This window comes from Hirundo rustica, chromosome 13 (assembly GCF_015227805.2).
Source record: "Hirundo rustica isolate bHirRus1 chromosome 13, bHirRus1.pri.v3, whole genome shotgun sequence".
In the NCBI taxonomy this organism is placed as follows: Eukaryota; Metazoa; Chordata; class Aves; order Passeriformes; family Hirundinidae; genus Hirundo; species Hirundo rustica.
The window spans coordinates 1,644,994-1,670,331 of NC_053462.1; the positions used below are offsets into that span (position 1 = coordinate 1,644,994).

General features: G+C 52.8%; 2 long non-coding RNA genes across 2 annotated transcripts; one reads left to right on the forward strand and one right to left on the reverse strand.

Moving 5' to 3' along the window:
• The first annotated feature begins 3,237 nt into the window (after window positions 1-3,237).
• On the forward strand, window positions 3,238-8,371 carry LOC120758745 (uncharacterized). Its single transcript, XR_005702994.2, has 3 exons — window positions 3,238-3,688; window positions 4,589-4,873; window positions 4,969-8,371. It is a non-coding gene; the product is annotated as an uncharacterized LOC120758745 (long non-coding RNA).
• A 6,814-nt stretch (window positions 8,372-15,185) lies between these two features.
• Window positions 15,186-24,822, reverse strand: LOC120759009 (uncharacterized). Its single transcript, XR_005703100.1, has 5 exons — window positions 24,631-24,822; window positions 24,191-24,298; window positions 21,027-21,962; window positions 19,911-20,704; window positions 15,186-18,810 (listed from the first exon to the last, which is right to left on the reverse strand). It is a non-coding gene; the product is annotated as an uncharacterized LOC120759009 (long non-coding RNA).
• Between the last annotated feature and the right edge of the window lie 516 nt (window positions 24,823-25,338).

Consider the following 25,338-nt stretch of genomic DNA (forward strand, 5'->3'; position numbering starts at 1 on the left):
GAATGGTGAGAGCTGTGAGGGGAACAGACACGGACCCGAGAGAATGGTGAGAGCTGTGAGGGGAGAACAGACACGGACCCGAGAGAATGGTGAGAGCTGTGAGGGGAGAACAGACACGGACCCGACAGAATGGTGAGAGCTGTGAGGGGAGAACAGACACGGACCCGACAGAATGGTGAGAGCTGTGAGGGGAGAACAGACACGGACCCGAGAGAATGGTGAGAGCTGTGAGGGGAGAACAGACACGGACCCGAGAGAATGGTGAGAGCTGTGAGGGGAGAACAGACACGGACCCGAGAGAATGGTGAGAGCTGTGAGGGGAGAACAGACACGGACCCGAGAGAATGGTGAGAGCTGTGAGGGGAGAACAGACACGGACCCGACAGAATGGTGAGAGCTGTGAGGGGAGAACAGACACGGACCCGACAGAATGGTGAGAGCTGTGAGGGGAGAACAGACACGGACCCGAGAGAATGGTGAGAGCTGTGAGGGGAGAACAGACACGGACCCGAGAGAATGGTGAGAGCTGTGAGGGGAGAACAGACACGGACCCTACAGAAGAGTGAGAGAGCTGTGGGGCAGGAGCACTGCCGGTGTTGGCTTGTCTGGGACAGACATGCACTCCTACAGAACTGGCATCCTTTTTCCCGTGACTTTGCCTGAGACCCAACCCCCAATTCGAAGTTATAATGTGCCTGAGACCCACCTCCCCATTTCAAAGGTATAATGATTTGGAGGGAAGGTTCCCACCTTTCCAGGGGAGGTTCCCACCTGTCATTCAAACCAAGATATTTGTACATTATATATTTTATGTTTATTCCCCATACGTATTAAACCTTCTCCCATCAATACACTGCAATGGACCAGGAGCCTGGATAATTCCATTTGAGTTAATGGAAGTCTTTGTGCTTCCTTTAACTTAAACCCCAATTTACCCAAATAAGCAGGACCTGGATGCAGAGGCTGCTGAATCCCCATGGCTTGTTCCCATTCCCACTCTTATTTGCTGTTCCTGGCCATTGCCAACTTATCTGCCCCCTTTGGCTTGATTTTCTGGGGGAAAAATCCAAGCCTAGGCACCTCCTAAGAAGACTGAGGTGTGATGCAGCTTTCAGACAGTTGGAGCAGTGGATCTGGGGGACATCCCTGGCGGGGGTGGGTCTGGGATGCTCTAGGGCAGTGGATACTGACCCACTGGAGGTGCAGCCCCCAAAGCCTCACATCAGGGAAGGGGCTGCGTGACCAACGGCCTCTGCTCCCAGGGGAACCTGATGTTTTCTTTTCCACAGCTGGAGAAGCTGCCTGGCCAACTCTCTGCCTTGACAGAAATGTAGCACTTCTTAAAACAAACGCGTTTGGCCTCAAATCCCCTTTTACTCCTCCTCGTGACCAGCTTTGCTCTGGGAGCTGGGTGTGCTCAGCAGCAAACCCACGTACAAGGAAAGCACATCAGCTCCTGGTGGGAAAGTGAATTATTGAAGCCAAGGGAAGCTGTGACGAAGCAATCAGGGTGGACTGCCGTATGCTCCCAGTGAATTATTCAAAGCCTGGTTTTAAAGCAATTCCTGAAATAAAGATGATAGAGAAATGGGGGTGAAGGAAAAAAACCACTGTAAAGGGCCACAGCACTGCCTCCCTAGGTGTGGGGATCAGGCCAATCCCCTCCACAGGCTGCTGCTACACACAAAAAGACACCCTGGATGTGTCTTTTAATGCTCCTTTATCCTAAAGTCAGACAATTTAGTCTGGATGGGCTGGTTTAACCCCAGTGACAGGAGAGCCAGGCAAAGAAAAAGTCCCTGCTTCAGCGGACATCCTGTGAATTTATTTGATTTCAACAGACCTGAAAGCAGCAGAGCTAGAAGAGCCATGCAGTGCAGGGAATGGGGAAAACCAGGCTGAACTGCCTCGAAGGCTCCTAAAGAAAGCCAAACCACAAAGGAAAACAAGCAGGAAAGAGAAAATACTTTATTTCATCTGTTTGAAGTGAGGAAGATACAGGAATGAGCAAACACTGAACTGTTTTGCTTCTGCTCACAAATGAACACACCGCTGAGCCTAATGCCTAATGGGATTTTAGATTAAAAGTTTTAACAAAAAATAACAACCGCCTCCACAAATAGCTTTATAAGGTCAAGTAATAGGTGCAGGGCAATGAAAACCACTGCCAGTGTTTTACCTCTTTCTTCAGGGATCCTTCTCCCACCCTGAGCCCGTCTTCAGGTGTCCTCCTCTAATTCCTGCATTTATTCTTGGTGGTTGTGTTTCCTGCCAAGGACGGCAGGGGAATAATCCTCTATCATCCTAGTTTGGCTGCATTTTCTAGGCAGGGCTTTACATGTAATTTGGCTCCCACGAGCCAAGGCCACCTTTGGGGAGCAGCAGGGTTGGGCACAGGGAGCAGAGGTGGCCTGGGTGGCAATAGGATGCTCCACAGGGAAAGGCACTTTCTCATCACTCTTGCGGTTTCTCCAGCAATGCAGGGCTGCAGTCTGCCTTGGCTTCAGTCAGGGGATCACTCCCCAACACTCAGGAGGGTTCTGATATGCACTGACACCCCTTTGATAATAGGAAAATGTCCATTCCACACGCAGCCCGGCCCTTTACCCACCTCTTTCTGCTGGGCATCAGATTCATGTGTCCCATGACTCATTTTTGGATGTATCAGGTACTTTCAGTAACATCTGACTTCAAGGACATCGGGGGTTTGCAGCACTCTTGAAAAATTAGGCAACTTCTGCACGCCTAAATAGATGCTTAATGACAGACACTTGTGGGTGAGGCGTTGGCAGCAGCCCAGGGCCGCGGTGAATCAGACACCGCCAGGGTGGGTGATGGGTTTGTCCCCTGGAGCTCGTCCCTGCTGCGCCCTGCTCGGGACAGCGTGTCCCAGCACCCGGGCCCTCCGCGCCCACCCATCCCGGCAGCGCCGAGGGACCCTTCCACACCGCATCCCACACTCCCCGGAGGGAAGGACGAGCACGCAGCGCCCTCCTGCAGAGGGATGCTCGGGTGGCTGCTGCAGAGGATCCGCTCCCCGGCACGAGGTGCGTGTGTGGGCCGCCCCGCAGGGGTCGTGCCGGCGAGCGGATCCTCTCCAGCAGCCGGCCCGGACCACCGGGTGATTGAGAAGCGTCGGTGGCCTCTCCAGCGCTCTCAGTCCCCCTTCTCCCCCGCTGATTGCAATCAACACCTCATTCATACGCCTCTGTTTACCAATTTTCCAGGAGGTATCATGCTAATGAAGGGAGCCAGGCAATCAAGCCTCCCAGAAGTGGGGAAAAGAAGAGGGAAGGAAGAAAGGGCTGCTGCCGGAAAAAGAGGGGAATGGGCCAGGCAAGGCTGGGAGAAGGGAGAGGAGAACCAAATGGGGGCTCCTGAGGTTCACTCTGCCCCACTACCAGCCCCGCATCCCTTCGTGGTGCAGCTGTGAGGCTCTAGAGAGATGCTGTTACCTGTTGGGCAACATCTGCAGCATCCTTGGCAGATGTGCTGAGGTAGCTGGGTACCACATTGAGGAAGATGAGGATGCTGTCCACAGAACTGCAAGGAAGGCTCACGGTTTCTGAGAACGTCCAGCTCAACCTCTGCAGAGCACAGTGCTGAGCCCGGGCTCATGGGCTGTGCTCTGCCACAGTATTTGCCCCAGGAATTGTAAAAGTGCTGCACAGGCAAGGGCTCCATGCAGGTAAGAGTTCAAATTGAGTGCCAGGTCCTTCAGGACACCCTCTTGGCTGCCTGGAGGCAGCATCACCAATGCTGGTGGTGGGTTTGCCACTTCTACTTACCTGGTACAGTGGCGAGATAGGTAGCACAGTTTGCTCCCTTCTCATTAAAATGCAGAATAAGGGGTATGATCCTCTGCCCAAAATCCTGAAATCCTACTCTGGCAGTGAGCCTGAAGCCCCCTCAGCCAAGGAGCTCCCCAGGCTGCATCCCCATCTAGCACAGAGGCTGGAGACCAGCAGATCTTTGCAGGCAGTGCTGGCAGCAGCAGGGTGGTTTGGGGCTGGATGGAGAGGCCAGAGGAGGGACAGGCAGGGCTGTGTCCCCTCCATGTTCCCGTGCCTGAAGCTGTTTAATTCCTATAGACCAGGAGTGGCAGCCTTGCCAGACACGGCAGCTCCGAGCTGGCAGCTCCTGGAGCCCTTTCTCAGCTCCCATCGGTCAGCAGGGAGGACACACAGGCAGGGCAGGACTGCCCACCCCAGAACCAGGCTGTGCCTGTCCACAAGGTTTGGTGTTGAGAGGAGCTGGGACGTGTTGAAGTTGCCCTGAGGGTGTCTCTGCCTTAAGAGCACAGCAGCCATAAAGGATTGTCCAGCAGGGTTTGCAGACCCCAAACTGGCCGTAACATGCTCTTTTACAGCCTGTTCTTGTCCTTTCTGCAAGGCCGTGCTTGGCTGACTGCCCCGGGGCGGGGTCCAACACTGCCCTCTCCACAGATGGGGACAGGCTCTCCATCACCTCCTGCTGCTCGCTGGAGCGAAGCTGCCACGGGACAGCTGCCCATTCCCTGCCTGCTGGCTCCTTTCTGCCAGGACTACAGGCTTGGGGAGGATTTTTGAGGCAAGGTCCTATTTTTCAGAGCAGAAAGCTCCTTGGGGCAGGATTTCCAGCGCTGCTGGACCGGGATCCCACGTGGGGTGGAGGCACCCGAGGGCGGTGCTGAGGCCGTGCAGCTGAGGACATCTCCTTGCCGGGAAGCCAAGCAGAAAGGACGGCTTACAGGTGGCAGTCGGGCAACAAATAACACAGTGGAAGACAGACGTGATTCCAGCCAGATGGGGAAACAGCAACAAACAATCTGTCTCCGGCAGAGGAGCCCCGACAGCCCCAGCCACCACAGAGAGGGGAGCACCCTTGAGGAGAGGTGAGCACGGGCACCCAGCTGGGTTTGGAGCCCACCGGGACTTTGACACCTCCCCGTCCCACTCTAATCCCGGGGCACCACCCCTTTTCCCGCAGGAGCTGTGTTTTGAGGCATTGAGAGCTGCCTGTACTCCCCCCTTGCCTGCTAAGCCCCAGGCACAGCTGATTGATGAATGGGCTCTCGACATGATTGATCTCATTGACAGTGTGAAACATGGTGATTACCTGGTGCTGGCAGATTTTCCTAAGTGTAGCTCACGCAGGCACAGGACGTTTGTGCCATTATCGTTATTAACTCCATTGTTAACGACTAATCTATGCAAAGATTTGGCCTGGCCTCCTTCAAACACAGGAGGCGGCTGCTGCGTTCACGCTGGAGATGGACCCGTGCGAGAGGAAAGGGGATTTTTATCCATTTAATTTTTTTTTTTTTTTTTGGTAGTCTATTTATGGAGGTGAGCATCCCCCAGGCATTCCTGCTTGCATCCTTGTCCATTCAGCCGTGGGTGCTCAACATTTCTGGGTGGTGATGACGAGGTATTTCAGGAGCTCTGCCCCATCCACTCCCATTAAAATCCACCGCAGGTCTCAGCTTTCCCTGAAAGAAAAAAGTCCAAACCTCTTTTTATAATGTTTTCTCTTCTACCATTTGCCAAATCTAAATTTCAGCCCAGAAACTTAAGCACAATAAATGAGCCTTTTGCTTGCAGACCCCCCTGGAGCACAGTCGGCATTTCCTCCTTTGAAAGCAGCAGTCAGCTGAGACCTAATCAGCGTCTTTCCAAAGAGGGAAAAAAAAAATATAAATAAACCTTGTACCAAGGCGTTGTAGCTGATGCTCAAGTTAGGGGATCATTTAGGGGATGATTTATTGAATAGCAAGCAGGTAAAAGGGAGATTGGGCTGAGGGGGGACAGGCATGAGAAAACAGGAGGGATTTAGCAGCAAGGTAAAAATAGCCTAAAAATGTGGCAAATGAGAAAATAGCGACAGTTGCCATCCCCACAAGGATGAGTTAAAATCCTGGCTGGCGTAACTCAGCGGAGAGCCCGGGAAGCCAATGGAGCTGCAGTAATTTACAATAACTGCTGGTTTGGTTCAATTTAAATAGCTCCGCTTTATGAATACCGGGAATGCGTGTGCGGAAGAGGAGAGGAGAGTTGGGAAGGTTTTTATTTACACTGCAGCTTAGAAGCTGCTTAAACTGATTTGGAAGCAGGTGAATAATTAATTGCATCTTTAAGGAATCGAGCTGTTAATAATACTCCCCACAGTGGCAGTTTATAAATGTTCCTGTCAGGGTGGAACATGGAGCATCGCTGAGGGAAGGTGCTGGGGGGAGGAAAAGCCTCGAGGAAACTGTTCCCCCCACTCCCCCTGCCTGCAAAATGAATTAAAGTTGCCATTTTTTTCTGCCATCCAGCTGTTTCTGACACCTGGATGTCAAATCAATATTATAATGACAGCACCACAGCCAAAAATTTTTAAAATAAGGAATTTTTTTTTAAAAGTCCTATTACTACATGGAAAATATTTGTATTGCCTCCCACTCTCCAGGGTACAGCCTGTTAATTGGGCACAAAGGGTAGGATCTACCTGGAGCCTGCAGAACCCATTAGGGAAGTAGCTGGTAATGTTATGATGGAATTGGGTAAACAGGTTCTGCGAGGGGAAGAGAGTCCTGAGCAGTGCAGGGGTTGGTCTCTCCTGCTTCTGGACAGCCCAGGACCTCTTGTTGCATCCATCCATCCCCTCCCTCCCTGTCACCCGGAGGTGCTTGCAGAAGGGGATGGATGAGCAAACAGCTGCCTTTGCACCACTTTCCCCAGTTAATCACCCCCAGCCAAGAGAATCTAAAGCTGGACTAGCCAGCACAGGACTACAGGGATTAAACCAGCAAAAAACCTCCAGAGCCAGGAGTTTTGGGAAAAATCTAAAAGCTTGCACTTCAGCATGGGAATAAACTTATAATGAGTTGGGAAGCAAAAGCTGGTTCCTTCAGGGAATCGTTGGCTGGGATAAGGATTTGGCTGTGGAAAATGGTGCAAGTGGCCACAGCAGGGCAGGGGCTGGATGGGGACATCACCAAGCATGCCCAGCCCCAGGGTGGCAACAGCCCCTCCATTCCCACCCAGGATGGGGGCAAGAATATCCGAGGTTTTGCTCATGCTCTCTTTTGGTGTTTTCTTGCCTCTTTATTCCAGCTGGGGTCAAACCAATCACTCACCTCTCCAGTCTTTCAAGCCACATCCCAGGACCTGTGTACAGGGTAGAGGGCAAGGGAGCTCCACACTGATGCTCCCAGCCCACCTCTGAGGTGGAAAATCAGCACCTGCAGAGCCCTGCCTCGTTTTCCATGATTAATCAGTTTGCTTGAGAGCAGCAGGACTCCCACCCTCATCCATCCCCCCTGACAGCCACGTGTGAAGGCTGACGTTAATCAGATAAATTCCTTTGCAGTAGCACCAACAATTTTTCTAAAGCACGGTCTCCCTGGAGCTACTAATAATTACTCCAGATCCAGACATTAAAGCACCACCAAAAAAATGTTTTTAATTAAAAAATTAATTTTTCTGACAGACCCACTGACACTAAACTTGGAACAGCACAGCATCCATCAGGAGGGAGAGGGATGACAATGACCTGCTCACAAGCCTCTGCTGGGAAAGGGAAGGGAGAAGGGTGGCATCCCTCAGGGCTTTGGAGGAGCTATCCCATCTCCAAAGGTCCTGTAATGTCCCCGCTCTGTACAAGACGTCTCAAATGGGGCAGAGTTAAGGTGGTGCCCAGCTTGGTGATTGCCATCCCAGTCGCACCTTTCCCAAAAAACCTCTCTGCGCTGCTGGCAGGAGGGGCCAGGGAAGAACTCTATTCCCAAGTGCCGTCTCCCTAAGCCTCTGGGAATGGTATCCCACTGGCAGGACACCCTCAGCCTCAGCAGGTTCAGGAAGAGCCCTACAGAATCATCACCTGAACACTCCAGCCAGGCTGGATTCATTATCCCTGGGCTGGGAGGGGAGAGGAGGGGAGAGAATGGAAATAAAATGCGTCATCAGTGGAAAAAACATCCATTGCCTCAAAGGGGTTTTGATGGGGAAAGGGGGGAGAGGAAAAGGTTCAGATTGTCTCAGGCCAAAATGACAGTAGCCAAACTGAGATGCAGCCACAGCAATACAGAGTCTAGTGCTAAAAAAAACCCTGGTATGATGCTCTGGCAGGATCTAAACCAATTCCTGGGGTTACAGCCCCAACTTTTTCTGCCTAACCACAGCAATGCTTGAGCTCTCCTTCTCTCTGGCTGCCTCTCACCCAGGGGGCTCAGGCTCAAAATATAATGAACCTCTTCCCTTGCCCTTCCCAGCACCAAGGTTTGCAGAAGAGGGTAATGAGCGTCCCTGTCTCGCAGGGGCTAGGGATGTTTTACACGAGGCTGGCGGAGGAACGTGGCCGGCAGTGCACCGCTAACAAAAGATGCTTTATTGCAGGAGGATGAAAGGCAGGCTGGATCGAGGCAGGGGCTGCATTAATTGGATATGGGGAAATACCTAAATATATACATGGAGGGAGAAGCAGCGAGGTGCTCCTGCAGGACTGAGCTCAGGAAAAGCCAAACTGATGTGCTTAGATAAAGATGCTGAGAGCTGATCCCTCAGCTGCAAGTGGTGCTGCCAGCCTTCTGCAAAAGAGCTAAGGGCAAAAAAGTCCCCCCAACTGCTTAAAATATCCCCTGTAGCTCCCCAAAGGGCCCCAAGGCATCATGGCAGGGGAAGAATATTCGCCTCATCGCCGGTGATGAGCCTGGGGCTCAGGCAGGACCCTCCCTCCTCCCGGCCTAAGAAGCCACTAATGGATTCAAGGAAGTCAGTCCAGAAGATCCGGGAAACACAAAAGGTTGAATGAATTTGAGTTGCTTAACCCAGAGAAGAGAGTGTCAAGGGCAAAACTGAGTCTGCAAAAATACAGGTGGTGATGGCTGCAAAGTGGGAGAGAGAAATCTGTTCCCTGCATCTGATGAGAGCAGGAAAGGAGGGGACGGGTTAGATGTTAGCAATCCTCTCTCCAGCAGCACTGGGAAGGATTTGGGCAGCCCAGGTCCCATCAAAGGGTCGTTTTCATCGAGGAAAGCTGCAATTCTTGCAGTACCCAGGGCAGGTGGATTGCTGGCAGGTTGTGGGTAATTGCACCAGTTCATCTTCCCACAGCATCCCACACCCAAACACAGCATCTCAGCCTCTGTCAGAGCAGGGACTGGAAGAGGATGACTGGATTTTCCATCAGCTCACCAAACAGGTGAGAAAATAACATGCAGAGCCATTGCCCTTCACGTACAGGGAGCAGAGATTAACAGGGATTTATCTCAGCACTCCCCCTGATAAGCAGCTCCCTCTCTGGGCTGGAGAGATGCTGGTGCAGAGGAAAAGGGAGGAAAGCAAACATCTGTGGGACCCTGAGAACACAATTCCCTGCTTTCCACCTCTGACTGTGGATAATTCAGTGGCTAGAGCTCTTTTGGAGATCTCAAACCCATCTCTGCCTTCCTATGTCTCACTTTTGCCTTATTATGGTGCATTTCCCTCTTCTTCCCTCAAAAAAGAAAAAAAAAAAAAAAAAAAAGAAACACCCCAACCCTTCCATCTTTTCTGTGATGAGGCAAGAATGTTTCTGCTCACCTGAAAGCCTTCAAAATCAATATATAACTTACCTGTAATAATCCCACACTTCAGAAAATTGCTTCAAATCACATCTATTTGGGGGAGACAGTAATTTAGGCTGGCTTCCCCCAGGAGTTTCTCCTCTGTAGGAGCATGGCTCAGTCCTGGGAGCAGCAGGTTGATGGAAATACGCTTGGATGGAAGCCTGGCTCTGTGTCTCACCCACCTCACAGCTGGCCTTGCCTCTCCAGGCTGCAGCCCCAGCTGATTTCCAGGCCTCCATCACTTCTCAACACACTTTTTTTTTTTTTTTTTTTTTTTTTTCCCCTGGATTCTTGAAATTAAATGCTGCTAATTTATTTCTCAGAAAACTCTGCAACCTGCTGGAACATCTCTGCCAGCTGTGACCTCATCCCCCAGTGATTGGATTTGGGAGTAAATTAATAGAACCAGTTCATTAATTAATTGCAACTAACTTGTGCGGTGAACTGGACCCATCTCCTGTGTTCCCAGACTGCCCAGGAACTGCTCCAGATTCCAGCTCAGGAAGCACTTACCATGTTTTAATTTCAGCTGAGTGGTTTGGATGATCGCTTCCTGATGTTCCAGCTGTTAGCAAACCTTAAATTACCTCCAGCTCAGCTCCTGCATCCGACACCCCAAAATAAATGGGGAACCCTGAAAACACCATCAGGCATCAAAGCTTCTCCAGCCAAGGATAATACTGAACATCTACATCCTGTTGTAGACAGGAGCTGGCAGAAAGTGAATGCTCCAGCGAAATCTCTAAACACTGCACATATATTTTGGGTTTATTTGCTGGGCTTACCACTGAATCTTATTTGCTGGCATAGTTTGGGTTTTTTGGGGTTTTTTTCTTTCCTTCTTTCTCCCTGGGAGAACTTAATAAATCTTTGAAATCATCAAAAAGAAATGCAGCTTCAACACTTAGAGAGCATGGTTAAGTTACTTCCAGGCAATATAAACTCAGGCTGTAAAGTCAAATATTTCCATGCCGTAACACAAAGCAAAAATGAGGGTTTGGGAACAGAAGGAGCAGGAACGGCCCAGCCTCAGCTCTGCCATCACCCGGGGCTGGACAAACCTGGAAAGCTCATGGCTGGCTGGAGGTGGTGACAGGAATGTCACTGTTCCCCCAGCTCTTGCCATCTCCCCTTCTGCCACGCGCGGAATTTCAGCTGTTCTCCTTTCGGTGGCTGCCTTTTGCAGCTTGAGGAATTGAGGAATCCCACCTGCTCCGAGGCATCAGCAGCGAGGGACCGGCAGAGACAGAGCGAATACCCCGGGGGAGCCCCCTCCTCCCTCTCTCTTTCATCTCTTGATAACGTTTTGTCCGGTGTTCGCAGAGGTGGGAGAACCTCTCTGAACCCCGAGGGAGGTTCACGCACCCTGTGGCACTCCACCGAGGGTGGGAACAGGCAGGACCAGGGTGGGATGTGGACAGGACACAGCCAGGACCGCGGCAGGATGGAGACAGGCAGGACCAGGGATGGATGCAGGCAGCATTTCCATGGCAACACAACAAAAAAAGCAGCACGGCCACAAGCTCCAAGAGGAGAAAGGGGTCAGGAGAAACTTTGTTGCCATGGAGGGCACAAGGACACAGGCGCCAGGGAGGAGACAAGGTTCCCAGCCCAGGATGTGTCACCCACCTGGGTGCTGTGGCCCCGAGGTGCTGGGGTCCCTCACCCTTTCCCGGTGCCGGGGAGCCGCAGGTAATTGCGATGCACAGAGCTGAGGCTGTGCCGTGCCCTTGATTTACTCTCTCCAGCCTCCTGCTTTCTAAATCTCTCTTTATTAGTATCACCACACAGCAGAGTGCAATTAGCAGTATATTAGCAATAAAAAAGCAGCCAGAGCCAGAAGAACCGCAGGTTATGGCTTTAAATCCTGCATCTGACGGGGTGGCTGTGGAGACGCACCCTCCCCGTGACCCCCAGCCCAGGCTGCCATGCCACCCGTGCCCACGGACAAGGGGAGCCCCAGCACCCCCCCAGCAGCTCAGCCCCCCTCTCCAGAGCTTTTATAGGTGCTGCAGCAGAGCTGACACTCGTCCTGGCCACATTTAACCGTTTATATTGATTACCCTGTCAGCTCATTTGAATAATTAAAACCAGATGGAGTCCTTTTAAGCATTTAAAGGAACAGCACCGGGAGCATCCCCAGAGCTGTGTCAGATGGGTGCAGGGGAAGCTGGGCAGTTTTTGCTGTCAAATCTTCCTCTCGGTGACATTTGGCACCCTGTGTGGTGCCTCCCATACCCCCGCTGTCGAGGATGGGGCGGTGGGATCAGCACAGTTCCCACCCCCGGGCAGATTGGTGGGAATAATTGCTCTTGTACACTGCTACCGTTCCTTATATAAACAGCATTAAAGCTGCCAGCCAGCCACAAGGCTGATTAACAGCAGCAAATAAATGAACCCGGAGCCAACAGCCCAACGTTCCAGTGTGTGTAGGGAAGGGGGGGCCCCAGCATCCAGTCCCGCCTGGGCATCGTGACCTCTCAGCTCCTCTTCCAAATTCCACCCACCTGCAAAGCTCTTACACCAGGCCTCCTGCCAGGGACCTCTGGCTTCTTAAAATGGATGGGTGATACCAGCTCTACTCTGGTTACTTGTTATTCCATCGTCTTTTCAAAGGGAGTAAAATATTCCTGGCGTGGTGCTGGTTATGCACTCCTGCCATCAGGCAGGGATGAGTTATCTTTACAGAAAGAAGCATAGATTAATACGTCAAATGAAAATGAACTATCGGCAGAAGAAGATGAAAATGCAATGGCCAGTGACAGGGAGGAAAAGCAGAGAAAAAAGAAAGCGAGGCTTCTGGGGAGGACAGGAGCATTAAAAACTGAGGAATTGATCAGCCTTGGTGAAGTTGGATGGAGTTCGAACACCTTGCACAGGCCAGAGACCTTTTTCTCCTGCCCAGACCAGAGCTCTACAGCCTCAGTGTGGCTGGGGTTTGTCCCTGAGACCCGGTCCCACCATCCCCACCTCTGCCCCAAGGCAGGGGGATCTCCCAGGGGCGGGTGAGCGGCTGGGGCAAAGCTGGGGTGCTCAGAGCAGCTGTGCTCCTGCAGCACACCACTCCTGACCCTAGATCTGCTCAAAACCTAATGCTCCACGCTGCTTTGAAGCTTCTGGACCAGCTGCAGAAGGTGACCTCTTCAGTGGGTGTCCATCCCACCATCAGACATGTGCCCCCTTTTCCCCAGCACCCCCTCTGCCCCTCACTGCACCATCCAGCCTTGCTGTGGTTTCCCAACCCCCAGAGATAAATACCACTCCAAAATATTTTTCCAAGTAGGAATGGGCGTGCGTCACACACACCTCACGATGTACAGGTATTTATTGTCTGGGATGAGCAGCTGAGCTGAACTGGTTTTATTTAGACATACTTCAAGTACCTGGAAATAGCTATTTATATGTCCCAGTGTTGTTATGTGGTTGGGTGCCTGGATTTTGATGGATCAGGCCTACGAGCAGCAGGCTGGCAGCTTTCTGTTTGCTTTCCTCCCAGCAGATTCCCATGATCAGGCATCAGGATGGGAATGGGCAGAGTCCTGCAATTTCCCTTATTCTCCAGCTCCTCAGCATGGAAAAAAGGCCAGAAAGATCCCTTTTCCTGCCTGCTGCTTGCTGCCTCTGTCAGAGATAAGAATTAATTAAATTTCCCTGTCTTTGTAAGTGCCTTGGCTGTTTTTCAGCTCCCTCCACCACGGGGCCCATCTGATTTAAGGGGGGAACAGGGATATACTCTGTTACATGTGTGCTAATATTGCAGACAGGATATCATCCCTGAGCACGGAACACATTGCCACAGGAATATTTGCAGAGCTGTTTCTTCATTCCCCAGTCCCCGGGGTGCCACAACCCCCTCCAGCAGCACTGGAGTGGGCAGAGCCCAGCCTGACCATAAATCCCACACAGGCCTCCACCACCTCAGTCAGGCTTATGGCCAGGCAGGAGCTTACACAGCACAATAAGGGACGGTTTCCTCCAAAAATCCATCAGTAATTTGCTTCCCCTGCTCTCTGGGACTTTCAGAGCTGGTGGGACCCTTCCAGAGCCACAGAGATCATTTCACCCGCACCACAACACCAGGAAAAAGGAAGAGAGGCTGCTGTCAGCCAGAGGAAGAGGGCCAGACTGTCCCATCCTCATGGGACACCCGATGCCACTCAGAGGGACCCTACACAAGAGCTTCAGCCTGTGGAGGCCCAGTGTGCCTGGGCAAGCAGCACTCTCCCAGCCCAGCACAGGCCACCCGTGCCCTGCGCCCTGTCCTTTTCTGCCCGAGGGTGGCAGGGCTGGAAATGCCTTTGGTGGAGGGACCTGCCATGAATCACTCTGGATTTACAGCTGAGCTGCAGGAAAGGGAATTATATAACTCTCAGGAGACGGGCTGGTGTAGAACGAACATCCATCAAGCACAAATTCTGGATTATTTACCACTGCTGGATCGTGCCAGGAGAAACACCCCCTGTGCCGGACAGCCTGGGAATGGATTCGTCCGTGGGGGACTCTTCAGCACATGGAAAGTTTCCATCCTCCTTGTCAGAGGAAACTGGGATGAGCTCTGCCCACGGGATGAGCCCGGTGCCCAGGAGAGGATGGGTCTCAGCTCAGCACAGCCCTGTCTGGATCACGGATCCTGGAACCAGAGGAGTCTGGCAGCAGTGCCAAGCAACCCTTTTTATGAGCAGCACTTAATTACTCACCCTTTTAAAACGTTTTGCACCATAAACCTGGAATGGAGCAGAGGAAGGTGATCACTCTGCCTCTCGCTCGCTCTCCTGCCTGGAGGCCAGGGCTGTGTGCATGGTGGCCACAGCCTGGGGATCCCATCTAAACCTTGGTGACACCTGCAGTGTCATTTTGCACTGAACTGAGACCCGTACAGGGAGATTTAGGGAGGCGAGATGTACCTCGGATAGATATCACAGGCAGCAGGATCCAGCAGCAAATTATGTCCTCAACACAAGAGCCTTAAATCAAGGCAAGGGAAGGGGGCAGGAGACAGTCTCCAAAGCACAGCCTGGGTGGCCACAGGGATCCCTGATATACAGGAGCCATCCTTCCAGACACAGGCTGTATTTTGTTCTCCTCAAGCCCTGGCCAGCCCAGGCTGTCAAGCCCATCTTTTGGGAACACTGCTTTTCTGCTTGGCTCTAGCAGCTGACCAGTGGGATGGCCAAAGAGCTAAACTAAACCTTTGTTGCATAAATAGCTCCTTAATTGTGCCCTGTTACATCCCTTTGACTTAAGGGAAGTGTTTCCTTAGCTAGAGAAGGATTTGAGCTTTAATTTTAAGGTAGGGCTTGCAAATCCCAGGAAACCTGAGCACCCTGGTCTAGTGGAAGGTGTCGCTGCAGGGGGATTGGACTGGGTGATCTTTAAAGTCCCTTCCAGCCCAAGCCATCCTGAAATTCTATGATCTGAGCCATCTCAACGAGCTTCCCAATCCCCTCAGCCCTTGCAGAGAGAAAAACAGATTCGATCTGCCCAAATGCTGGCTTTTTAGGAGGGATTTTGGATTCTCTCCCAACCTGGAAACTTTATATCAGTTCTTTGCCATTTTCCTTAAATTGGCAGTAAAAATTGAGGGAGACTAAAAGTCTGTGATTTGTACTTTGCACATGGGGAGCGGAACAATCTTTTGTTCATTTACTGTGACAACTGCAGTTCAGATTTAATTATTTACGATAATGTTCCAAGGCGCATTAGGGAATGTTCTCTTAGTCCATAAAACATGATGACGCCTTGGTGCTGAGTGGCACCTAGCTACAGGCTGTGCTACTGCACTGGGGGAGGCCCGTGCAGCTCCAGGAATGGAGCAGGATCCACCTGTCACGCCTCATCCGTCCGGTGGCTGTGCCAAGCACGGCCCCCCCGAGCCATCCAAGCCATTCCCATGTGCCATTCTCCCCTCCCAGAGTCCAGGAGAGGATCACTGCACTGGCACCCTGAGCTCCTCTCCAACAGCCCCAGCTCCCCTGGCTGGTTAATGGCTCTATCCATAGGTGTATTTTATTCCCTTCTCCTGAAATACAGCCTGGAAACCCCCATTCCCTCCTGAAGCTCCTGGCAGCCTCTGGTTCACGTTTTCTCTTTGTCCTTGTCTAAACATCCACTGCCCCACCTCAGCCTGTCTTCCGGCACTTTTTACCATGTCCTTCTCCATTAGTCACAGGAATTAGGGGAGACAGTTGGTATTTCATTATTAAATGTCTCACATCCAATAAATAGATCATTATTCTCCTCTGATTAGCAGCTCCACTTCCATCAGTTCAGAATAGTTATGGGTTTTTTCCCTTCCCATCTTCAAGGAGTAGCACAGTTTCTCCTAAGATCTGTTATAATCAAAGGATTAGAGCTCTGGAAATGTCCTCTGCATACGCAGGAAGGTTTTTTTCCTGCTCTCCCTCTCTCAGAGCGAGCGTGCTTTGAAACTCTGGCTCCACAATACTGCCTGTACCTGACCTGGTTTAATTTTAGTTTTGCCCAAATCTGCCACCAGCTCATTTAGCTGCAGCACTGAGAGCTCTCTGTGGAGCTGGCCACAGGTCAGCTTACATACTTTTATTACAATTGCAGAGTCCAAGCATATCCTGCAGCTGTGACCTGGCTCCTGGGTGTTGGACACGCTCCCTCTCAGGGCTGCAAGCTCCCTCTCCTCCAGCCAAGCAGCACCACAGGGACGGGAGACAGGAGCTGCACCCGGGCACAGCTCCTCTTTCCTCACAGTACAGGTGTCAGCATCAGGTTTCACATCATACCCACAACTTCAAAGGCTGCAGAGAAAATCAGAGGGGGATGCTGTCTTTTGGGACGTTTCCAGCATTTCTGACACGGCAAGCGGTGCCCCGGAAAGCGCTGACCCGGCTGCCCAGTTACAGCCATGATGGGCCAAGCAAGACATAAGAGCATGAAAATTCCAATGAATATTCATTCAAAAACTTGCTCAAATATTCCCAAGGTAAATGTGGCTCTGTATTAATTTCACTCTGCACAGTGAGCACGTTGTTATTGCCGAGACAAAGCTGCACAGCCAGATAAAAATAGGTTTGGAGGGGTCTCTCACCGGGGCAGGAAAATTTTCAGACCCCAACAGCTCTCCCTCCAGCTGTGCTGAAGAACCACCTTCCCCCAGGCACAGATCAGCCAGGACAGGAGCAGCAGGTCCCACCAGGCTCAGAGGAGAGGGCAATTCCCTTTCAACTGGCATTTTTCCAGAGGTGTGGAAAAAGCCCACTCTGAAAAGAGCCACGTAGATGCCGTCCCTGGACATTCAGCTCAATTAGCTTTGCTGACCTCAGAGGCAAGGCCGTAGCTGAGTCTCACAGGTCACGAGGAGCAGAGCAGCATAATTATCCAGTGAAGCCTGGAGCATTGAATCCCAGGGGGAGGCAGATCACCAAATAAACCCAACCACTCCAGCTCCTCCTTCAATCCCAGCTCCTCCTGCACCTGGCTTTTCAACACCCGAGGCCTCTCTGTGCAGTCAACCCTGGTTTGTCCCACTCTGTTGACGCCCCTTCCAGCCATTCCCATTCCTCACACCCTGCAGCTCTTCCCAAGCCGTATTTGGGGTGATGGCCACATTTGCAGACACGTCTGTCACCAGCTCATCTTTCCATGCACTCCATAAGACAAGACCCGCTCCTATGGATGCATCCATCATCCCTGTGTGTGCTCCAGCACTGATATCCTTGTGAGGGGCTCTGGATTGCCTGGGAGATAACGAGTTTGCATCTTTAACAGCCCCTCCAATATGTGTGGCCGGCTCCATCCCTGCCTGGCTGGATGTCTCCCATTCCAGGAGGTCCCTCTTTGCTGCCTGATGTGTCGGCTCTGCCGGCTGATCACAAATCACTCTGGCAGCCAGGCCCTCCAAGCAGCACCTCGGGACCAATTCGCTGTGGTGACATCTCAGGCAGCTCTGCACGGTCCCAGGAATGGGAATAAGGATGGGAGGGAAGGAGGGGGACAGTGGGGACCAGGACACAGACCCACAGCCAACACAGCTCTCTGCTGTGCGGGGGCTCCAGCAGCAAAACCAGGACGTGAAGTGTCGGAGCTGCACAACTGTGCAAGCTTCAGAAAGACAGGCAGCTTCTGCCTCACATCAGGAAGGGTTGGATCTCTGCCTTCTCCTCTCAGCCCTGGAAACCAACCCCTTCCACGCTCAGGGGCATCTGCTGCTTGGCCCTTCTTCATTCCCACAAATCACAGCTCCCCACTTTCCACCTGTAAATTTGGGAAGCAGCACCTCGTGCTCCATGGGTTAAAAGATGCCGTGAGCTATTTGGAATGTTGGTTGGACCTCTCCACCCTGGGCCAGAGGGAAGGTGGCTGCCCCTGCTCTTCCCACATCCCACGAGCAGCAGGATGAACCAGCACAGCCCAGCCGGGAGGGATTTGGGGAGGGACCGGCCCTGAGCCGCCCCCAGCCCTCCCCTCCACCCTGGTGAGGATGCTGCGGCTCTTTCCCCACCCCATTCCTTTTTCAGTGGCTTGTTCTGCTCCGGGCTCAGAGGGTATTTCAGCCATCTCAGTGCTTCTAATCTCTTTGGGAACATTGCTGAGAAACACAATTTCAAGACTCCCAAGATGTGACATGACTTGTAATTTGAGGCAGAGGTGAGAGCCTACCACGCAAGGGACAGAAAACAAACAGCCTCTGCAGGATTCTGCTCCCAGCTCTCCTCCCCAGTCTGAGCCCCAAAACCTGGGGCTGGAGTCGCTGGGCAGCCCACTCTGGCCTCACACTTCACACCCAGCACGCCAGGAAAACAAAGCAGAGGCTGGAAAGCAGCTGGATGAAGAGCAGGAGATGTGGGGCACAGGAGGGGATGGAGGGCAGGGCTGGAGGTCAGCCAGCCCCAGCTCAGGGAAGCCCTCTGGGAGCAGAGCAGGGAGCTGAGTGGAACATTCTGGAGTGGCATCTGCTGGCACCCAGCCCTGCCAGGAGCCTCCAACACCAGCCAGGTTCACCTGCAGGGAGCCTCACACCCCACTGCACCCCCAAATCCCACCCAGGGAGCCTCACACCCCAAATCTCACCTGCTGACCACACACACCTTTTGTCAAACGCATTCCCACAGCTCCACTTGGATTATCGCTGTTGGATCAGACCAAGGCCCCAGCTCCCAGCCATGGTCTCCAGCTAAGCATCTTGTGGGAGCACTTCCCAAACTGAACTGCACCAGTGCCAGGTAATTCTGGAACATTCCACCTGATGTCCCAGAGCTCTGGGGGTGATGCTAAAACAAGAGGAGAAATAACACCACCAGCCGGCCTTCACATTTCTGGGGCCAAAACAAGGGTGAGGCAGAAGAGTGGAAAAAGTCAGGCATTAAATTGCAACACCAGGCAAAGCCAGTAAAACAGCCAAAATTTCACTCTTAAAAAACCAAATAAATAAATAATTTTTTTAAAAAAAATCTATTCTTGATTTTACATCAGAACACAGGATTTTAGCAGCTCCATGGATGGGCGCTGGCAGGACCCATCCATGGAGCTGCAAAACCCTCAAGCCCCCCATGAGGGCCTGCCTGGCTGGGACTGGGAAAGGCATGGAAAGGAAATGAGTGGGATGGAGCTGGCCATGCGCCTTTGCTTCACATCAGAGGAGGAGATAATAACCACCTGTGATCCTCTACATTTTGATTTACACTCCAGCACCCCAAGCACTGCTCTGTTCGTGGCTCAGGTGTTAATTGGGAGATTCCTCCTCATTTGTGAATGTAGCAGCTCCCCAGCTTCTTGGCTGGGTGAAGGTTTCATTATCATTTCCTATATGTTAGCTTTAAATCCCCAATAATCCCACACGACTGGAGCCCATTCCAAGTGAGCAGCAAAATCCAATTTAGGATCCTATTCTCTCGGACTATGTAACCAGAGCCTACTTCGTGCGCACAAAATCCAATTCAGCTTCTTTGCCTCTCAACAGCTGCCCCCATGAGAGTTTTCCAGATGAAAAAAGCATGAACACAAAACCCCACAAGCCATACTTGGAGGTGAGCTGAGCCCCTCTGGGTAGACAGGCACTGGGGAAGGGGGCTGTGAGGCTGCAGGCAGCTCTGCTCCTGCATCCCTGCCCTGCCCCCAGAGCTTCTGCAGGGTGAGATCCTGTCTCACATCATCCCCCAGCTCCCCCCACCCTCCATCCCTGACCCCGTCCCCTGCCAGCAGCCACCTCCCCAGGCACTTTCCAGGTAACACTTCCCCCTTATTCCCAATACACTTCAGTCTCCTCGGGCTTCTCAACAATTTAATTTCCATTAATCCCTATTAACTGCACAACATTCACAAGTCACTCTAACACAGAATATTTAAAGATTGCCCATATTCAGTGACTTACCCTGTGCCAGGCTGAGGATGTCCCCTACATTCCAGGGCTGGAGCCTTGCTGGAAAATCAGGGCTGGGAGCCAGTGACAGCAATCCCAAAACCAGAATTTGGGCAAGACTGAGTTTTCAATGGGACTGAATTTCCAGTTTCCTGAATCCCCTTTTGGCGCTCTGAATTTCAGACACTTTCTTGCTAGGAATGATAGGAAAGAGCTTTGTCACCCCAAAAAGCTGTTGTCCTCACTGCAAAGACAGAGGTGGCCAGAAGAGCTGCAAGGAAAGGATGGGAGCCAAACCCACCCCACCAGAAATCCTGACTGGATTCAGTCATCAGGGTTTGCTTCATTTTTTTGTCTTTACGTGTTGCACTGCAAACTCACATTTCCTAGGCAAAAAGTCCTTTGAACCAACTCTTCACTGTTTTGGACGCTTACAAATCACAGGAATGGACATCCTGGAGCGTTTCTAGATGCCTGCTTTCAAACTGGGGAGATTTATCCAGCCTGGCCTTCCCCACACGCTCTCTGTTTGACAAAGGAGCGGTTTCCAACAAATAGAGCCCAAAGCTACTCCAAAAATCCATCCTCAGAGCCTCCACACTCTCTCCTCCTTTCTTTACAGCTGGCTCATCCTTTCCTCCTCCAATTCAAGTTCTTCCTCTTGTGGTTAATTCCCCCAGGGTCTGGGTTGTCTGGGGATCATCTGCATCCAGATGAAGATTTCTTGATCCTTTCTCCACACACATCCTGGCAGCCTTGGCTTTTGCAGCAAAGTCTTCTGGGATGTAGCTGGCCCTCCTAACAAGCTAGAAAATAAAAATAATGATTACCTGTACAGGAATTAAATTTGATGTGCCTCCCTGAGAGCCTGTGGAATGAGCAAAGTCAGTAACAATGGGAAATTTTTGTCCATTTCAAGAGACAGCATGAGGAGAGGGATGCATGATTTTGTGGGAGCAGGTACAGCTCCTTAACTGGGGCCTCTGATGGGGGTAGGAAAGGGTGGGACCATGCATGGGGGCAGCTGGAGAGATGCAGAGGGTGTAGGAGTACGGGGGGAAGAGGGACATTGGCTGGAGAAGGCTGAGGAGGTGATGGATGCTTCAGGGACGGGGGCTCTTTTCTCACCTTAAACATTTTTACCCCAATTCCTTCTCCAGCTAGTCAGTCTTTGCTGGCTCTTGTCCCATTTCTGTCATTCCTCCTCCCCTCTCTCCATCTGCAGCATGACCCAGGCACACCCTGGTGCACACAGCCGTGGATTCACCAAGAGCACATCGAGTGGAAGCACAACAGAGGGTGTTTTGTCTGGTTATTTTTCAGTGAAACAGCTCTACTTGTGCCATATCAGTGGATGACAGCTTTCCAGGGCCACGGTGAAGCTGCTGGTGGGCTGCAGGATCCTGGCAGGAGGCAAGCCGAGCTGCCACTCTCCCTGACATTTTTGGTATGCCACCAAAAATGAGAGAGAGAGAGAGAGAGAGAGAGAGAGAGAGAGAGAGCGCAGTTCTCCCACATCTCAGCTCATGGGCATCACCTGAAGTTTCAGCAGGGCTCCCTGCACCCTTACTAGGTGCTCCAGTCCTACCAGCACCTCCCCACGCACACCACGTCCACGGTCCCACCAGTGTTTGAAGCACAGAGAGGCTCAAGGTACCTCAGGAGCATTTTTCATGGGTAAATTGACCCTTTTCCCTCCACGTCCCTGGCTCAGCTCCAGCCCAGGGTCAATAGAGACAGAAAGTCGTTTCCAGCTGATGAATTCTCGCACAGGAATAAGGCATTGGTCTCACTGTAGTTGTGAGGAGACAGATGTCCACCTTGCAGCCGCTCCTGTCGCACCGCCGCTAACCATCACCTCCCGCCCGGGCCAGGAGATCCCCTTCCCACCAGGACAAGTCTAAGTACCCACGCAAAGGGATTATTTCTGGCAACATCTTCTCCGCTGCCTTGTGCCTTCACAGAAAGAAGGTCACGAAGAGCAGGAGGGCAGGGCACGGTGCTTGAGGACAGCCAGCCTTGCTCCGCGGAAGGCACAGCCCCACTTTGCCACGGGGACAAACCCTGCCAGAAATGAGGCCCCGGTTACTATGGTGATTCGTGCTGGCACACACAGCCCGGTGCCACCAGCTGGCTGTGACAGCGCGGGTGGGCGAGCAGACAGGCAGGAGATGGACCCAGCACCTCCCTGATGGGAACAGTGCAGAGGAGACTCCTGGCAGAGCCCCCTCTCCCAGAGACACAGCTTGGGGGCTCCAGCTGACAAGCAGGTTTAATTGAATGTTTCTCTCTTTATGTTTCTCTTTCCAGCAAATAAAACCGGAGCAAGATAAAAATATGTGACGCTTAAAGGGGACACTGCCAAGGGATTTTTTTATCTGTTTTAATTTGCATCTTACTCTTCGTTTGTTTGCAGCGCTGTGGCTGCAAAACTGCCCTTTTTTAAATTTTTTTTTTTTTTCTCATTCCTGAGTTTTGTCATGTTTCCAGCTGGCAAATAGTGACTGAGTCCCACTGCTGTCCCCCAGGCTGCTCCCAGAGGGGTGCAGGTAACCCTGCAAACCACAACAGGGTGATGCGGTTTGTCCCGCCTTGTTATTACGGCTTCATTTACACCCTGGCTGCTGGAATTAACAACTGGAAGGAGGATATTAGCTTTTGGATAAAACCCCAATGCTTGAGAGGTCCCAGCTATTCTGCCCTGTAAATTTTGATAGAATTTATTGCTCTCTGCCGCATCAGGACCTGAAGGTGGAAATCCGAGGCTCTGGTTTTCTTTTCAGGACAAATTAATGCCAAGCTAGGAACAGTCCAGCCAGAATTCCCCACAACCTCTGCTTAGAGCTCCAGGACAAGCCCAGTTTCCCTCCTCCCTGCTCGGGCCCTGCTAATTTCCCCAGCCGCTGTGATAAATGGCTGTGCTGGCCAAGTGACATCTTTCTAATCTGCTCCAAGACAGATGGGTTCCTCTGCCGGGAGAGAAATCCCCCGGTTAAACCTGACTGGGAGGGGAAACCACAGCACAGGAAGCTGGAGCATTGCGAAAGGGGGGAGTGGTGTCAGCGCATCTTTCTCTGCTTATTTATCCACACATTACATGGGGAGGAATAAGAGCTTCGGGGGCTTCAGGCACCACGAGCTTTGCTGGGGATGGAGAGGGGGAGGACGAGCACCTTCCCTGAGCAGGTCAGTGCACCTGGAGAAACCACCACATGCCCAGGTGAAGAAGGCACCTTCATCTTCCTCTCAGAAGCAGCAGCCGGGGCTTTCCAGGGTCAGGGTTTCGAGCTGCTGCTGCGGTGTGTTTGGGTTTGGTGACAGCAGAGGTGGACAACAAGAGGCCAAGCAGCAGCACGGTAAGAGCCTCCCAAATCAGCACGAGTGCCAGACCAGGAGCAGGGGGATCAGTCCCCAGCGTGTCCCCACCCGCTTAGAGCTGGGAGAGACAACGGCCCGAGCTGGCAGCGGGGCCCGCATGGCCTCTGCCCTTCCCAACCCCCCCGGAGCATCCCTGCCCTCCCCTGCGGGCACTTCCATCCTTCCCTCCCGTCCCTGGGCGGCCGAGCGCGGAGCGCTGGTGCCATCTCCTGGGCTGCGGCTCCCGAGCCCTGCCCGCTGCAGGAGGGTCCCCACAGTGACATTCCCGGTGACACCGAGGCGTCCCGAACGCGCTCGCTGCGGCACCCAGCCGAGCAGGGCCGCCCCAGAGCTCCTCCTGCATCCTCCTCACCTCCCACCCCGCTCCCGGTGTTCCCAGCCCTGCCCTGGCCTCGGGCTGGTTTTCCTGTTCTTTAGCTCTGCCTTGGTGAGGAAGAGCGTTGCTGCAGGCAGGCACCGTGCTTGGCACGTGGAGCGACAGGAGGAGGGGGAACGGCTTCAGACTGGCAGGGATTGGATTGGAGACTGGGGAGAAATTCCTCCCTGGAAGGGTGGTGACACCTGGCACAGGTTGTCCAGAGAAGCTGCGGCTGCCTCGTGAAAAAAGTTCGAAATCAGGTTGGACGGGGCTTGGAGCAACCGGGAATAGTGGGAGGTGCCCGTGGCAGGAACTGGGTGACCTTTAAAGTCCCTTCCAACCCAAACCTCTCTACAATTCTACCACAAGGTCCCCGAGGCCAAGCCCAGCCCAGTTAAACCGCGAGACTTCACTGGATACACAAAATCAGCCCGAGTGGCCAGCGCAGCTCCCCACTGCTCTCCCACGTGCTCCAAGCCCTTCCCACGTCCTCAGAGAATTCCCCACTCACACCGTGGGGCATTAGTTCCATGAGAACACACCAGTCAATATCTACCTGCTGTTAAAAGCTGGTTCCTCTGTCTGACAAGCCCTGGAGAAGGTGGTGAGCCTGCTGCCTCCAAATCACAGCTCAGTTCCTCTTCCAGAGCATCCTAAATCCAGGCTAAAAATAAATGGGCTGTATCGATTTCCTTTTTAAAACTAATGCTGGGGAGTGATGTGTTCTGTGCTCAAGGAAGAGCACAAAGCATTAGTCACAGGGAAGTACAATCACAGCCCTCCAAGCCCCCACAGGTGTAAATAAAGCCCAGCTCACATCAAACCCCTTGCACAGGGTCTGGGGGAGCAGCGGCAGAGCTGTGGGGCTGTCCCACGCTCCAGCACGTGACTTTTGGGGACCTGAACCCCATCCCCACACAGAGGCTGCGTGTGAGGTACCCAGGTGGCCACACTGCAAAGTAGCACCAAGCGAACAGAGAAGAGAGGTTTGCTCACCGTGCTGGGGACACATCCTCACCCCCATCCTGCTCCTCTGAGGGCAAGGGGCTCCCCCAAACTGCGTGGGGGGTGCAGACCCAGTGCCCAGGCCTGGCATCTGCCCAGTGCCACAGCACAGCTGCAGCGAGAAGGAGCAAGAGCTGAAGGCACCGGAGTGTGAAGGCAGCATGGAGGGTGTGGTGAGAGCCCAGGCGCAGCTTGTCAGGACAATTAGCACCCCCTGCCCGACCGTCTCCTTAAATGAGTGGCAGCACAAGCGCAACGTTCTGTTTGTTGGCAGACACGAAACAGGCTTCAGACCGTGCTTCTTCCCATCTAGCACAGGGGCAGGCAGCGTTCCCAACCTCCCTGCAGCACCCCTGGCTGCCTGCAGCATCCTCTTCCTCCTTGAGTTTATCCCAAGACAGGGCAGGCACGTCAGAAACACCAAACAAACCCTGTGACATCCCGCTCTGCTCCCCCGGGTGAGCCCAGCACATCTGCCCAGCTGTTTGCACCCACAGACAAGGCTCACACAGAGGGAAGCCCCGCTCCCGGGGGAAGGGGTGCACGGCCAAGGCTGCGGACCTGCCACCACCTCGGGCCAGAGCCACCCCCAGGGCAGGGCAGCGCTCAGCCAGGTCAGCTCCGAGGCCTTTGTTTCATTTCCTTTTATAATCCCTCCAGCACGTGGGAAGGCAGATGCTGAGAAGCCGAATCCCAGCA